The sequence below is a fragment of the Sus scrofa genome, chromosome 4 (genome assembly GCF_054392235.1).
Source record: "Sus scrofa isolate SSC_HxYL_T2T_F1_AM1 chromosome 4, Sscrofa_HxYL_maternal_Yorkshire_Landrace_v2.0, whole genome shotgun sequence".
NCBI classification, from domain to species: Eukaryota; Metazoa; Chordata; class Mammalia; order Artiodactyla; family Suidae; genus Sus; species Sus scrofa.
Window position 1 is genome coordinate 131,192,715 of NC_139386.1, and position 12,244 is coordinate 131,204,958.

A 12,244-nucleotide genomic window follows, 5' to 3' on the forward strand; every position below is an offset into this window, starting at 1 on the left:
CGCCCCTGGTATAGAAAGTAGCTGTCAAATTTATTTCAGCCATGGGAACTTGTTTTCTTATTTTGAGAGTCAGTCAGGTTCAGTCGATAGCTCATAACTTAGAGTTTCTTGGTTCTTTACCCTACATTATAGACGTGGTACATCTTGGTTTTTCTTAATTACCACACATAACTGAATAATGCTTTTAAGTGCTTAGGTAACAACAGTAATAAGTAAAACTCAGAGAATTGATACTTCATTCTTACAGTAAGTCAGAAGTCAAGATAAACAGGGGATGTAATCTAATAAATTACTGAGTTTTTTCCTTGTTATTACACTTTAAGACTAGAAAAAGAGAAATACATGGACTTCCGCCACATTAAAAATTTGTCATAGACCCATTCTAGTCTTTTTTGTGTTGTATAGAGGCTTTTCCTTCTTAAAAAAAAATGAGATCACGCAATGGAGAAAGTAATCCTTTATTCTCTTAGCAGTAGATCCACGAGCATTTTCATACCACTAAATACTGTTCTTAAATATACTTTAACTTCTGGCATCATGTTCCATTGCAGTACGTGTTATTTACCCCTCCATTTGCTGGTCATTTTAATTAGGTATTAGAAGAAACACTTTTGATGAACATTCTTGCAATATATTGTACACATCCAAGGTGATGGTGTTAAGATAAGTTTTTAGTTGTAGTTTTTATATGAACTTCCAGATTGTTTCACAGGAAGGCCATGGAACTATGTATTCCTGCCTGTGGTGTATGATAATGTCTTACAATTCCTCTCACCCCTGCCAATATATTTTTTAAAAACTTTGCTTATTTAATAGGTAAAAAGTAATACTTTATCCATCTCTAAGTGACAAATGAAAACAAAATAAGTAAACTTTTTACCACAAAGGCATTAACTGTCTGACTTGAAAACATAAAAACACATATGAACGTTTTACTAGATGCTGTTCCTAAAATAACTTCAACTGTGATTTTGTAATTGGCCAGTGGTATGAGAGAGAGTGGGTCCTTACACTCTTGTAGTCTTTTCAAGACATCTTTGAATATTTTATTTATTCCAGAAGTTTCTTTGTGTATCAAGATGCATCCTTCTGTGAGTTCCATAGCACTTGTCAGGTACTCAGGTTGGGCTGTGACTTCCCCACCCCCCAAAGTAAAGAATACCTACTTTGAGAGTATTCTTTGTTATATCAGCTATCAGGTGGTTTATACTTTTTATTATAATCCTAGACAAATTCTAATTGAAACGTACCCCCAAAATCTTCCGGCATAGGTTTTTTGGTTGTTGTTTTTATATGGTAGGGAAAAGAGATAGTGTGAATTGTTTTGCATCTTACAAACAAGTTGGTAGAAAAAGATTATTAGCTTTTAAAAATTAGTATTTGACTTAAAGATAGAAACCCAAAGAGTTAGTTCTTTCTTAAACTATTCAAGTCAACCTCTGGAATTTTATTTTTCTACTGATGAATTTGGCAAATTTTAGCAAATACCTTAAGTAAGAAGCTTTTAGATAATAAGTAATCCCATTTACAGCTTAAAACCAAGAAATATTTTAGACTTCATTTATAAAGTCAATATATTGTTACCATTTCAAGAATCTAAGTACCCTGATTTAAAACCTTCTCAAGTACTAAATATCTCTCCTAAAAATATAATAACTTAAGCTCTTAATAAATATGTAGAACCTTGAGTTCACTTGAGTATTTCAGTGCCTCCTATAACTTAGTAACATTTTACTTAAAAATTACGTCAAAGTTGATTACTCAACTATGCATTTTAAAATGAATTTAGAAAGCTGAATTGTTAGTCTAATAGGCCAGATTTCTTTAAGTATTGTAAATACCCCCAGTTTTTAAAGTTTGCACAAATTGCCTCCTGCCAGATTATTTTTTGAGATAAAGTATATAAACATATTGCCATTTAAAGAAATATTTTAATTACTATAAGAATAAGATGTAGAACATTGCCGGCACCCCCAGAAAGCTCCAGGTTTTCCACCCCAATTAAATTCGCTCTCTCCCATTACCACTATTCTGACTTTTGTAATAATCGTTTGTTTGTTCTTTTTAACAGCTTGACCTCGTCTGCACGCATGTAGCTTAGTTTTGCCTGTTTTGTATTTTACGGAAGTGGAATTATACCACATGTATTCTTTTGTGACTTGCCACTTTGGGTTAATGTTGTCTTTGAATTTCATCTCTATTTTGGGTATAGCTATAGGTGATTCATTTTCCTCGTATAGTGTTATATGTCTATACATGACACTGTTTAATTATTCATCTTTATTATTGATAAACATTTGGGTTATTTTAAGAGCTGTGAATCTATAACAATTCTTGTCTGTGTCTTTTTAAAAAACATCTGCAAGTTTCTCCAGGGTACATGCCAAGGAATGGAATATCTTGGTCCCAGAGTGTGTGCTTCTCAGACAAGGCCCAGCTGTTTTCCAAGATGACTGTACACTGATACTCCCACAAGGAGGTGGTTCATGAAGTTTTCCCTCCCTGTCTTCACTGATTCTATCATCGGACCCGAAAACTTTTGCTGGCTGGCGAGTGTTGATGCTGTGTCGCTGTGAATTTACTTCCTGTTTCCCTGATCCTGGTGAGGCTGGTGGTCTTTTCTTACGTTTGTTTCTTGGCCACTTAAATTTCCCGTCTTGAGAAATGCCTTGACCGGTTGCCCATCTTTTTCTGTCGGGGTGTCTGTCTTTCATATTCCCTCTTCTGAATGCCACTGATCCTTAGGCCAGGGTGCTGTAAGTTAACTTCGGCTTCGTCATTCTGCTCTCCTGCTTATGCTACAGTGACTGTTGATGAACAGTTCTTAAATGTAACCCAATTCCTCCTTCTAAATTTCCCAAATGCGCTTTGTCTAAAGATGCCTGTATTCGTGTAACTCTTGGAGGATGTTTTCATTGGGCGTGGAAGTCTCTCTAAGTTGGCGGTTGTTTTCCTCCTGCGTATTGAAGTTATTGTCCACCATGTTCTGCCTCATTTCGCAAGTTCAGCTGTTGCTCATTTTAAAATAAGCTGTCCGATGTTTTCTGGCTGCTTTCAAGGTATTTATCTTTATCTCTGGTCTTCTGAAGTTTTACTATAAAATGTCTTGATGGGGATGTCTTTTTTGTCATTGTCAGGTTTGGAATCTCTGCTGGGCTTCTGGAATTCTCGGAGCCTTTATCTGTAAACTCCTCTTCTGTCTCGTTTTCTCTCTCCTGGTTCTCTTGGAACTCCAGTTAAATATGTGATAAATCCTCACCACAACCACTGTTTTCTCTCTCTTTGTCTCTTGATGTTGTATTCTAGGTAGTGTCTTTTGGCCCGTCTTCCAGTTTAGTAATTTTCTTGGTTACTGTTAAATCTGGTCCACTGAGATCTTTTTCTTTTTCTTTTTCTTTTTTTTTTTTTTTTTTTTTTTGTCTTTTTGCCATTTCTTGGGCTGCTCCCGCAGCACATGGAGGTTCCCAGGCTAGGGGTCCAATTGGAGCTGTAGCCACAGCAACGCGGGATCCGAGCCGCGTCTGCAACCTACACCACAGCTCACGGCAACGCCGGATCGTTAACCCACTGAGCAAGGGCAGGGACCGAACCCGCAAGCTCATGGTTCCTAGTCGGATTCGTTAACTACTGCGCCACGACGGGAACTCCCACTGAGATCTTAATTTGGGTTATGATATTTTCCAGATCTAGGATTTCTGTTTGTTCTTTTCAGGTATGCTTTTTATTGTTTCTAGTATCCTGCTTGATTGTTATTTCTTTGAATATGGTCTACATAATTTTATATTCTGCCTCTGATCATTTCAGAATTTAAAATAATTGTGGATCTGAGTTTATTGACAGTTGCTTTTTCTGTTTCTTCGTCATGGTGTCTTGTTTTCTTGTGTGCCTGTATGTTTCACAATAATGCTGAGCATTGTATTTGGAAAGTATTATAGGACTGTGTTGAGGCCTAGGATGGGATCTTCCCCCATAGGGTTTTCACTTACTTCTGTCCGATGCCTCGGGGGCACTGCCAGTGTAGAACACCTTAATCCAAGTTCAGGATTTGCACTTCCTGGACTGTTCAGGCGACCCAAAGTCAGATTATAAGAGCTGTGTTACAGTTCCCATGTAGCGCCGTGGGTTAAGGGTCCAGTGGTGTCACTGCAGTGGCCCAGGGGTGCAGGTTTGAACTGCACATAGCAGTAGTTTCCATATAACTGCGGGCACAACCAAAGAAAGGAGCTATAGCGTGGGAAGGCTCCTGTCCCTCTGGTTTGCCTTTTCCCCTGTGAATGGAGTTTTATTCTCCTAGCCCAAGTAGGCCATCGCATGTGTGACTTAGTTTCATAACTATTTCTTCCAGGTAGGGTGTGTCCTCAGGGCAAAAATAAAAGGTTCCATTTATCGGGTGGCCCTCCTGAGTTTCTTGTCTTCTCTTAGACTTTGACTTGGTAATTCTTTACTATCTCTGTCACTTCTTTGATGTTTATATGATATTTTTGTTTTTATTAATCCAGCTTTTTTAGCTGACACAAGGGAGAATTTATCCAGCTCGTTTAGTCTACCCTTATCGAGATCAGAGGTCCTTATGTAAATTTCTGAGAGCAGGGATTTTGTTTTGTTCACCTTGTTTTCCTAGAAGAGTTGTGGGATACAGCATCAAGTCAGTATTCACTGAATGGCTCAGTGAATAAGCTAGTATTTTAAAGGAAATTTAACTTCCTTATGGGGTGCAGTCCCCTTTTTGTTCTTAAAAATAAAATTTGGCAGTTCTTAAGCATTTTTCTCTTCCATATGTATTTTAGAATTAGTTTGCCAAAGTCCATATGAACCCTGAGATTTGACTTAGAATTGCACTGAATTTAGAAAGTAATTTGTGGGAGTTCCCGTCATGGCACAGTGGAAACGAATCTGACTAGGAACCGTGAGGCTGCGGGTTCGATCCCTGGCCTCGCTCAGTGGGTTAAGGATCCGGCGTTGCTGTGGCTGTGGCGTAGGCTGACAGCTACAGCTCTGATTAGACCCCTAGCGTGGGAACCTCCATATGCCATGGGTGTGGCCCTAAAAAGACAAAAGAAGGAGAAAAAAAGGAAAGTAATTTGTGGAAGTTGGAAAATATGAGTCTTTTTTAGAAACACGGTATGTTTTCCATGTATCTTTTATGTCTTGCAGGAGAGTCTTACTGTTTCTTTATAAAGAATTAGGCGTTTAAAATTTAATTTCTGTGTGCTTGTTTTGGTTGCTACTGTGAATGGAGTTTTGCCAGCTTTTCTCAGTGCACGTGGCAGATAGAAAGGGGTGCTGACTCTCTGTGCGGCAGTCTCCTTCATCTTCTCGCATTGCTGAACTCTATCATAGACGTCCAATACGTTCTTCTGTCAGTTCTCTTGACATTTCTCAGTAGCCAGTCAGTAGCATCTGCAAATTGTGAAATTTATCTCTTGCTTTCAAGTATTTATCCCAGTCTTTTTCTTGCGTTCTTACGTTGTCCAAGATCTCCGGCTCAATCTTGAACATTAGTGGTGATAGTTGGCATTTCTCTCTTGCTCCTGACTGTATTCGGGGATACTTTTATTTGATCATTAAATATAGTTTTGCTGGAAGTTTCTTATAGAAACAGTTTATTTCTTATTGGATAAGAGTTGTTATAAGTTTTTTTAGTAAAAAATATTCTTGATCTTAGCAGAATGTTTCTCCTGCCTCTGTTGAGATTGTCATGTGACTCCTTTAATCTGTTGACGTTAATAAGATCTATTAAAGGAATTTTACACATCGAACCATCCTTAAATTTCTCTTTAATCATGATGTGCTTCTTAATACTAGGAAGTTGATTTGCTTCTGTTTCATTGAAACTATTTTCATATGTATCTATTAGTGACATTGGCCTTTACTCTCTTCTGCGATGTGTGTCTGGATTTGGTATCCAAGTTGGCGTCCCCATGAGATAGATGGGTTAGGGAGTCTAAATTTGCCTATGCTCTGAAAGAGTTTTTATAACATAGACAGTGTTGGTTTCTTAAATTTGATAGTACTTATTTATAAAACCATGTGAACTGTTAACTTTTTTTTAATGATCTTTATTCTTTCCATTATAGTTGGTTTACAGTGTTCTGTCAAGTTTCTCCTGGACAGCAACGTGACCCAGTCACACACACACACACACACACACACACACACACACACACACACCCACACCCCTGTGTATTCTTTTTCTCACATTATCCTCCATCATGTTCCATCACAAGTGACTAGATACAGTTCCCTGTGCTGTACGGCAGGATCTTGAACTGTTAACTTTTGAGAGAGAGATCTTTTGACTACTTTTACTATTGCTTTTGTAATCTTGGGTTTATAAGTTTTTTCCCTCCCTTTGAGCCAATTTTAGCTATGTTTTTAGATAGAGGAGTATCCATTTCTTCTAAATTTTCTGAAAATTTTGAATAACTTGTGCAAGTTATTTGATCTCCATGTCTGTCTTCATTTACTCACATTGCTAATGTTTACTTCTAGTTTGTCTTTTTTCCTCAATTCGACTTACTGAAGGTCTTACCTTGTTACTCTTTTGGAGAACCTGCTCTTTTGGTATTCATCACCTGCTTTTCTGCTTTCCCAAACTTAAAGCTTATTTCAGTCCACTTGGTTGGTTAATAAGCAGTTGTAAGGCTACGTGTTTTTCTGTGCATACCACTTTGACCGTATCCTATGGATTTAGATATAGAGAGCTGTTATTGTTGTTTATTTATGATCTTACATTTCAACTATGAATTTCTTTGTAATTATTTTCTGCCTTTGGGGAATTTTTGGAAATTTCCATGTAATCCAAAATACAGTTCCTAGTTGACAGCGTCTCCGCATGTGTTTGAAAACAGTATCTAATCTCTGGGTTTGGAGGTACAGAATTTTTGTGTGTCTATCATAGATTTTTTTTTATTACGCTCTAACTTGTTAATTCCATTATCTCACTGAGTTCCCTCCTGCCTTTTTCCACCGAGCCAAGCACTGCTCTGGTTTCTGTCACACTAGAATCTCGTGTAAGCAGGCGCATGCCGTGAGCCCTCTCGCAGATGGCCTTGCTCGCAGGTCTGACACCCCTTCAGGTGGCGTGTGTCTCCAGCCTGTTCCTTTTTGTTTCTGGTGAGTGTTTTGTCGCATAACTGTGCCCAGTTCGTTTACTTACTCCCCTGCTGATGGAGACCTTGACTGTGGTAAGTAAAGCTGCCATGAACATTTTTTTGAATGATTCAACTTTTTTAGGGCGAGTTACAATTCCTGCATTTCATGTCTCTTGCTTTTCCTTTAGCATTTTTTATAGCCTTGTCTTTTTCCCCGTGCCCTAGGAGAATTGCTCAGCTTGATCTTCCAACACACAAATTAACTCGAAAGCTATTGTTAATTCAGCTAATCAGCCGGTCTTTTGAGTTGTTGGGAGGTTTGGTATTTTGGTGCATTTGTTTGTATACTCACTTTTTCTTTCTAAGGTCTTTAATGGTTCTTCTTAAGGCCTATTTGTCTCAAAGATGTGATTTCCTCCTGGCTTTCTGAAGGTATTAATTGTATATATTTTTAAGACTCCTTTTGCCTTATTAATTGTTTTCTCAGGAATTCGTTGTGTTGCTTGAGTTTGATGCCCTTTCATGTTGTTGGTTTCTCTCAAGTATTTGGTGATTCTTGCTTGTTTGCGTGTCTCGTGTTTCATACATCTCGTTGGCCTTTCCACAAATGTCCTGAAGTTCACCCTGTTTCTGGTGATTAAGGAGAACGAATGCAACTGATGTCAAGACCGGAAGTGTGTGGACTTGGTTTCGCCCTTGGTCTTGTAGAGCTGTAGCATGCCTCTGCCGTGGCTGAACTAAAAGCAACCCAACGCCCGGACCCCTTCCCGCCTTTTGTAACTGTATTCCCATGCATTGTTTGGGTTAAGATTTCTTCTGTCGGATTCCATTTATCCTCTGTTTTTTGGGTCCCCCCCCCAGGGGTTTCGTGTAACTTCTGATTAAATAAAATATACTTTCTTCTTTGACGCCACTGACACAGACTTCTAATTTTTTTCATTATGTCAGTTTTTAGGGGTGACAGGATCCTGCAATACGTTTGATCTAAACTTGAGAAGTTAATCCATAAATGATTGTGAGTGTATATCTTTCCTAATTGCCCTAGATACCTTGCTCAGGAATTTCTTAATCACTGGTAAACTTTTCAGTATATTGCACAGTCTGTAAGAGAGAGTTTTACATGAAAGCCTTTTTTTTTTTTTTTTTTTTTATCTTTTTGGGGCCACACCCACAGCATATGGAGGTTCCCAGGCTAGGGGTCGAATCAGAGATGAAGTCGCCAGCCTGTGCCACGGCTTGTAGCAACACTGGATCCTTTAACCCCTGAACGGGGCCAAGGACTGAACCTGCATCCTTGTGTATACTATTTGGGTTCTTAACCGACTGGGCCACAGTGGGAACTCCCTGAAACCCTTTTTTTTGATTGACGGAGCAGCTCATGCAAGTTGACCCAATATGTTACTCCCCCAAACCATTATGAAATCACGTTATAAGATATGGTACTTCTGCTTCAAAAAACTGTTCTTTTTAGCTGCCTAAAGTCTCCCCTTTTTTTGGCATGTAACTTATAAGTCAGTCCTTTTAGAACAGCAGAACTCCTGTCATGGCTCAGCAGTTACCAAACCCAACTAGGATCCATGAGGTTCCAGGTTCAATCCCTGGCCTTGCTCAGTGGAGTAAGGATCCAGCATTGTCGTGTGCTGTGGTGTAGGTCACAGATGTGGCTTGGATCCAGAGTTGCTGTGGCTGTGTCGTAGGCTGGCGGCTAAAGCTCCAGTTGGACCGCTAGTCTGGGAACCTCCCTATGCTGAGGGTGCAGCCCTAAAAAGACAAAAAAAAAAAAAAAAATGAGTAGCAGAACAGTGCTTTCTACTCACTGCAGTCACTAGACACGATATTTCATGGAAATAAGGGATGAAAGTATTTGATTTTTTTTTTTAGAAATTAAAACACAGATGATTAAAATGAGTAAAGTGTGGAGTTCCCTTGTGGCACAGGCAGGTTAAAGGTCTGACATTGTCACTGCAGCAGCTTGATGTTGTCCCTGCTGTGGTTCGGGTTTGATCCCTGGCCTGGGAATTTCCACATGTTGTGGGCACACTTCCCGCCACCTCAAATGAGCACAGGGTTTTTCCTGTGATTAACATTTTGTGTTCTTCTTATTTGTTATTTGGTATTAGAATGTACTATTTATTATTCATTGCTCTTTGCTCAAAAGTGACCAAGCTACTAATTTGAAATGTCTCTTGGTGCCATTTCAGAACTGAAACATTACTTAGCAAAGGTGAATGGTATTATGGGAACATGGCTTTTCAAAACCCCGGCCATTATTTTATACAGTGTCTTCTTCCCAGCCCTTTTTGGAGATCCATAGATCACGGATCATGGCTTCACGAGACCTCTTCTCGCCCAGAAGGCCAACAGAAAAGGACTCGAGGCCATTCGGGAAGACGGAAGACATTTATTTCTCTTACATATTAATTCTAAGCATCGGCTGTTTCCTCCTAGACGTCACCTGCTGTGGTATTTCGCCTCCTGACACAGCAGGCAGACGCCTTCCCCCTGGACTAACGCTGCTGTGGCCTTGGAGTCGACGACCAGGGCCCTGGTAGAGGACACAGCTCACAGGGCGGCAGGCGGTACCCGAGTCCGCTCCGCACATGGGGACGTCAGAGGTGCTAGACGGTCACGTCGGCACCACAGGTCCCACTTTCTGGATGGTCCACTGAACTAAAACCACAAACCAAACAGCGTATGTGCACCTGGAAGTGAGTAGAGGCAGCCAGGACTCACCGGATGTAAGATCTCCCAATAACCTTAATAAGTTTCCTATTTTATCCAACTCTCCAGCGGAAAGCAAGCTGTCCTCCTCCTCCTCCTCCTTCATAGCTACTCCAGACTTTTCCCCCTCACCTCCCTGAGAGTCCTCCTACTCTGAGGCTGTGCTCACGCCTCCTCTCCGGCGTTATCTGTCGGTCCCCCTGCGTGTCCCAGCCTCGATCACGGGGAGCTGCAGGTCCGTCTCGAGGACACTCCCGCGTCCTAGACCTGGAAGACGACAGCGCCGAGAGCGGAAGCTGCCGGGGACGGTGGGGCGGGGGAGGGTGAGCCGGGCCGGGAGACCCGGGCGGCGGGCACGGGCGCACGGAGGCCACCGTGGTGGCAGCGAAGCCGCGGGAAGGCCGGGTCACATCTGGCCGCTCTCCGCCACCGGAGGGCTTGGAGATCGCGGGCTCGCGGTGACACCTCCCTGCTCGCCTGTTGCAGTCGCTCACGCAGCGCCCAAGGCCATGCCCTGAACCCCGTGTCCCCGACGGCAGCCCTCTTGTTTGCCCTCAGTGGTAATGTCGCCGCTCTGAATTCCCGTTTTTCTTGTCCTTCCAATTTCATTCTTTCTTACGCCATCTCCTGTAATTGCTCACCCCCGCCAGGGCCTAGAATCTGTTGATTCTCCCATCTCTTTGTTTGACGCTCAGCCTCTCCATCCACCCTGTCGGCATCCCTGACCACGCGCCCACATTGCACGCAGCAGCCCTTTATCAAGACCACGCTGTTGTCACCCCCACCCCTGCCCCCCTCACCTTCTGGGCTCTCTCGGCAAAGTCCCAGACCGCGTTAAACCAACTCTCCACACTTAGGGTGTTTCCGCTCCTACCTTAAAAAGCAAGACACCTCCTTTGGGCGCCCCCCCACTTCCAGCTACCACCCCATTTCTGCTTTTCCTCTTAAAGCAAAACTCTTTGTCAGAGCCAGGTAGACTAATCTTGCTGACACTCCTGACGGTAGGTAACATTTATTGATCACTTGCTCTGTGCCAGGCACTGTTCCAGGTGTTTCACATCCATTGATCTTATTACCATAGGAAAGTGGAACATACCAGCTTTTAACAATGAGCAAAAGGCACGGAGAGCTTCCTTGCCCTCCAGCTGGCAAATCGCAGGCTGGAATTCACATCGAGGCAGTCTGGGACCAGTGCCTATGCTCTTGACTTTTAAGACCAAACCGAAGTGTGTTCTAAATCTCAGATCTTAGAGATATTAGCACACGCCAGTGTCCAGCCTCCCCCAGTACTCAGAGCACGTGATGCGAATAGGTCTGGCTGCTGGGCGGCCGTATTGTCTGTGGAGCCTGTCCTGTAACCTGAAGGTGAAGGGTAACTGCTTCTCGGCTGAGGACTCTCTCGTAATCTTTAGACTCTAGGAATGTTTTGCCTTCCTCGCTGAGTCATCACCTAAGTTCATTGGTAAGGGCTCAAGGCTGCCTCTTTCTGGTAGAAGCCCATAGTGTGCCAAAGAGCCACCAGAGTCAGGCCTGGGGAAAAAGAGTTCTAGGAAAGACGGTCCGATCCTGATTTCTTCATCTGAATTGCCCCCGCCCGCTGCAGAACTTCACACCCCGATAATTGCCTCTAACCTGTGATTCATTTGTCATCTTATGTCATCTTTGGGGAGGGAGGAATTTAGTTGCGTATTTAGTATGAATATTTGGAAAATAATTACTGATTTAGAAATTTTTAAATACTAAGTCCTCAAGACGAGTTAAGTTTTTAAGTTAAGAGCGAGGAAACGTCTGCATCACTGCAGCTGACTAATCCCATTCTTGCTGGCACACATGGCAGAGGCGTCATGCCCCTTCACACACAGTTACTGGCAGAGGGAAGGGAGTCTCACAATCAGCCTTTTCCTTTCCTGGATGAAGCAGCTGAGGACTCAACCACAGTCCCTAGTGAGGAAAACCCAACCATTTCTCGAGGGCCTACTTTTCACTGCGGAAGTTTTACTTCTTAGAAAACATAAAGCTGAATCATTTTGCCAAACTGGCCCAGACCTAATGAACCAACATCCTTGGTCCTTTGAGAATAATAGCTGAAACATTTCTCTCTTTAATTCAAAAAAAAAAAAAAAATAGATAATTTGGTAAAGATTTGACTTAGAGTTTTAAATTCGGTATACTTTGTGGTGAGTTTATCTTTTTTACTAGACATCTGTCTTAGGGCTTTATCTTAATTACTTTCAGTAAAGTTATTTTGGCCCAGGCTTTGACTGTGATGAATCAGTTTGTCTGTGTTGGATGTTGCCACTTCCTACTGCAGGAAAGGGCTTTTTTTATGTGTGTTCAATGAAAATACTAATCCTTCAGGTTGATGCCAATACTGTGCATGAGGACAAAATCATATTTATACTAAGAAATACTCCAGAGGGATTATGTAT